The sequence below is a fragment of the Sapajus apella genome, unplaced genomic scaffold (genome assembly GCF_009761245.1).
Source record: "Sapajus apella isolate SASKATOON/1434 unplaced genomic scaffold, GSC_monkey_1.0 scaffold5, whole genome shotgun sequence".
NCBI lineage: Eukaryota > Metazoa > Chordata > Mammalia > Primates > Cebidae > Sapajus > Sapajus apella.
This window is the reverse complement of record NW_022436945.1, coordinates 43,156,587-43,161,939: the sequence shown is the minus strand read 5'-3', so window position 1 is coordinate 43,161,939 and position 5,353 is coordinate 43,156,587.

Below are 5,353 nucleotides of genomic sequence, written 5' to 3'. Positions count from 1 at the left end.
AACTGAGGCACAAAGAGATTATATAACTTGTCCGATGACCCACAGCTAATAAAAGAAGATCGTATTTGAACGCAAGTAACCTTCAGTGCTAATGCTCTCATTTTTTTAATACACAGGTTATTTATTCATTTTCCTACAGTTGCATATTTCATCTTTCCCATGTTTTCACTACTATAAATATGCAGTGATAAACATCCTTATACACGAAACTTTGCAAGTCAATTAAAACTTTTAACCTAAATGTGGAACTTCACATTTGTTTAATTCCATCACTTTTAATTTAGACCTGCAAGATTGTCTTGGATCTTGATTCTGCAATTTAAATTTTCCACTTTCCTCCCAGCTTTGTGTCATTTAGATTTAACAGACCTATTCGGCTCAACAAACACTTTATCTAAAGCTTGACCTGGACAAGATCCAATGCCTTGGCTCCTGTCTCTCTCACTAGCTCATCCCTGTCTTTCTTTTGGTGCCCTGTCACTTAGTCTTCCAGTTCCTCAGTCATACTGTGCTCTTTCAGGCCACAGGGCCTTTGCACATTCTGCTCCTTCTCCTGCAACCCTCTCCTCTCACCTGGTAAATTTCCAGTAGTACTCTGCATCTTAGCTAACGCTGAGGCCAGGGGAAGTTCTTTGTTATACGCTTTCACAGAACTGTGTTCTTTTCCTTCCAAATGGGAAATTTATGCACTAGGTCATGAAATTATCTAATTAATAGCTGCCTCTCTCCCTCAATAACAGACAGCAGGGACCAGCCTACTTCCTGCCCATGTTATCCCTAGCACCAACACTGTACAGCTGGCCCTCCGTATCCACAGGTTGAATCCATGGATTCAACCAACTGCTGATAGAGACCCAGTGACACCAAGAGCCAGCTATATGTATGTATTTTCCATTCATGGTTGGTGAATCTGCCAAAGGGCCGACTGTACTATGCCATTTTATGTAAGGGACTTGAGCATTTGTGGATTTGTACCCTGGGTATGGTGGAACCAATCCCTGAGGCTGGAGAGGGTAGACTCTACTGGGCCCTTAGTGACATTTAATGAACGTTTGCTGAATGAATGAATGAATGAATGCAGCATCCTGTGGCTCAGCAGTAGAACACTCCGTGCTGATGGTGAGCACACAGAGATTCATTAGCCCTCCTTGAGGACTGTGCTCCAATCAAGTAAAATGTACAGCCTACCCCGTTTTTCTCTTAGCCCCAGGATATTGCTAGAGAGTTTATCAGCTGCACCTGAGTTCAAGCACTGTGCCTGACCTCCTCTGATCTCTTCTTTCCAGGCATCCTCTATTCAGTCTCCAGTTGTCCTTCGAAGGCAAAGGTAGCTGATTGTAAGACTCCCTGATTAAAAGCTTCTGTGGCTTCACAGCATCCTCAGGATGAAGTCCAAGCACCTAATCTTGACATTCAAGGTCCTTCACATTCTGGCCCTTGCCTCCTTTTTCCCTGTCATCTCTGCCACTGACACCCCCAATCCCAACCCCATATGCATATGACCAAGATACTCTGCAGCACTAAAAGTCTTCCCATATGCCATGCACCTGTATTCTTTTGACCCTTTGCTCCTCTCCCTAGAATGCAAATCTCTCTTCTCTGTCTGACAAACTCCTACTCGTCCTTCGAAGTCCCGCTCAAAAGTCACCTCCCCTTTGAAGGTCTCTGTCTCCTTCCATCAAAGGTGGAATTAATTTTCCCTTTGCTGTGTTCGTGCAGCATTTTGAACTTAAGTCTATATTAGTGCCTATGCTATGTTCAGGTGCCTGTGTTTCCCGAAGGATGGCAGGCTCCTTGAGGGTAGGCATCTTATCTTCTTCATTCTTACTTCTCACCTCAGCCCTTCCCATAAAATAAGCGTCCCATAAATGCTTGGCCGGGCTTGTCCTTTGGTATGGTACCACTCCACCAGTCTAGCGACACTTGCAAAAACTATTTGACTTTTGGAGGCATGGCTGACCAGCTGGCTAAGATCCAGCAGTAGGTGGGATGTGGAGACTTTCAGGAAGAGGAGTGGTAAATTCCACATGGGAATGTGGAGTTTAACCTCTCTGCTTCCCCAACCACCACAACAGCCACTAACCTCCCAACTCAGCACAGTGGAGCTGCCTGCTAAACCCTGCTTGCTGATCCTGCCAGCAGCCTGTCTTCCCTTTCCTTCCTTTTCCTGCTGTCTGCCTCTTCATGACTTAGCTACAGTTCTGGACTGGCTCAAGGTGAAAGGGATAGCAATAGAACATAGAAAAAAACCTTCATAGGCCTAGCATCGTGGCTCACACCTGCAATCCCAGAGCTTTGGGAGGCCGAGGTGAGAGGATCACTTGAGGTCAGGAGTTCAAGACCGGCCTGAGCAATATGGCAAGCCTGTCTCTATGGAAAAAAAAAAAAAAATTTAAAATTAAAAAAGTTTTTTTTTTTTAAAAAAAAAAAAAACCTTCCAAAACTAAGAGCAGTGAGAACAGTTGAGTTTCTTGAGGAAACTGTCTATTCTGTCCTTCTCCTGCCTCAGTCTGCCCCTCAGGCAACTCACCTTTACACATCCCTTGGCCTACAGACTCTTCAGTGCAGCTCTCCATGTTTTCACCAGACCATTCTTTTCAACGTTACAGTCCCAAAATCCCAAACGACTGTGATTGACACATTGCCTACGCATTTTTGTGGCCTTAAGGTAGGTCTCCTGCTCAGGTTCAACCAGAGGGAGCTGGCAAATGAGGTGTCTGTCCTGTGGCCTGGTGTGGTTTTCTCAGCAGAGGAGGGGAATGGCGGGCGGGGGGGAGTGGTGTGGGGGGACAGTTAAGTTTGGTGACTGTATCTCTAGGTAAGCACTAAAGAATTTTTTTTTCTTTTTTTCTTTTTTTTTGCTTGAAGACGGCTTCAGAGAGAAGCACCAGCTGGCTGGAAGGACGCAAAGCACTTGTTATTCAAAGCACTGCTAGACAGAAGGCAACCTTGCCTGCCATCCTCAATGGAATAGCAGCTCTTCGACTGGCTGCTTTCTAAGCATTATTTCCAAGCGATCCCTATTGACCTGGCAAAACGAAGAAATGGGTCTATAGCTCAAAAGACAGACTGGAGATTCAAATGTGGTTGTCATCAAGACAAGGCGGTGAAGACGATGGCGGTGGGTTTGGGGCTCACTCCGCGAGGGTGCACAGGGTGAATCTTAGAGGAACAAAGAATCCTGGGACCAGGGACATTTAAAGGATTGGCAAAGGAAGAAAACGCCTGAAAAACAGAAAGGAACAGCCAGAGAGACAGAGGTTTCGGAACCAGAACCTAGCCAAGGTGGGACAGAGTTTGGAGGAAGGAAGCAAGCGCCAGTTCTAGAAAGATCAATTAAGGAAACGATGAGGTTCAAGAAGTGAGGGAGTGACCGAAGAAGAGGCCATCGGGAGCACCGTGGAGTGTTCCCCACCGTCGGGAAGAGGCAATGCCCCCGCCACAGGCGGTTGCGGGTCCCAAGGTCACGCGTAGGACGCGGACCGCGAAGAACAGCCCGCCGCCTTCCCCGCGGGCTCCTGCGCAGCGCGTGACGACGATGCCCTCTGCCGGCCACAGCCGGCATCACACCGCACGCGGACTCCCCATTCTCTGGGAACCCGAGTGTGAGGGGCGGGCAGGTGCGGGGGGCTCTAAAAATAAAGCTCACTGCACGAAAGGAGTTGGGGAGGACACCGCGGCGACGGGGACGTTGATCCTCCTCTGCACTTCTCTTTGGTCACGTGAACCGGAACAATTACCCAAAGCAACGGTTACGCCCGGAGCCACAAAAACGCCTGAATCAGTCAGCTCATGCTCTGGATTCAGACCCGTTGTGACCCGCCTGTGCAGACCATCTGGAGGCGGCGCGGCACAGCGGGCAGCAGGGCGGCGCGGGTACCTGGGCCTCACCGCGGAGCCCAGGAAAGGGGGAGAGCGAAAAGTGAGACTCGAGCTGCGAGAGGACGCATCGGCTGCACAATGCTGCCATCTACCGGGCACGTCCGGGAATGCGCTGCTGCCGCGCGCTCGCCCGGCTGGCCCGAGCCCTGGAATGCAGGGCCGCCGCGTGCGACTCCGCAGCACCGGGCGCTGTCATTAGCGGTGGGTTTTCAGGCACAGCAACACCAGGAATCACCTACTCACGCAGCAGCTCGGGAAAATGAGCAGTTGTTTTGTGTTTTGAGGTTCTGGTAAGAGGGCCTGAATTTTTTCATCTTAATAAACTTCTAGAAAGAGAACTGCTACCATGGGCAAATGAAATAAAGTCTCCAATCGGTGTGAAAATACAAAGCAGATCAGTCTTTGGGGTCTGGAACGGTGTGGATGGCAGGCTTTGGGTCAAGGTCACTCGCTTTACAGATCTGTGCGGAGCATGGAAAGAGGGTTTGGGTCCTCAGTCCGTTGGCTCCTCTGGGCTGTTTCCTCATCTGTAACATGACAGTAAAGTGGGCCTCCGGGAATGCTTTCAGGATCAGATATGCTGATCATTGAAAAGAGCTTGGAAAAGGATAAAAGTACATGTCATCACTGGATGTGATCAAATGCAAACTCTTGTCCCAAATTAGGGTTGACTAAGCAAGATCTCCCACATCTAGGAGTTTTTGGTGCTGCGAAGAGTATTAGTGTATCTCAATTCTATTTTTTCAGATAGTGTTTTCAATAAAACCTGACTTTTTTTAAGGCTTCCTCCATGCCATCCCCAGGGATGTTGTGAAGAAGAATTAAATCGCTTTCATTAAAAACTCACCTCTGTCCTTGGAGAACAGCTACTAGAGAATGATTAGGGCATTTGTGTTTTGGAGTTGTGTTAGTTGATAAGTTTAAATGAAATGTCAATCTTATTTTTAGGAGCTAAACAGAACATATGCTAGACATTTTTGTAGTGAGTTCAATTCTCCCAATATTACTGTTAGCAAAAAAATTTTAGACAAATTAACAGTTTATTTGAGCAAAAAACAATTCATGAATTTGGCAGCACTCAGAACCAGAAAAGGTTCAGAGACACCTGTCCAGAAGTTTGGGCAGAGGTTTTAAAGGCTAAACAGGCAAGCAAAGCAAAGAAGTCACCTGATGGACCACACCGGGGCATCTGCCTTATTTGGATGTGGTACGATGAATTGGCTGCTGCGATTGGCTGAATCCTATTAATACTTGTTTGTGATTGGCTGAAACTCAGCTGTTCGTTATACTAAGTTTTTCATTTCCAGGTGAGGCAATGGCAATGTTCTAAAATTGATTGTAATGAAGGTTGCACATCTCTGTGAATATATTAAAACACTGAATTATATACTTTAAATGAGAAAATTACATGGTATACAAATTATATCTCAATAAAGCTGTTATGTTAAAAAAAAATACACTACAATTTTGA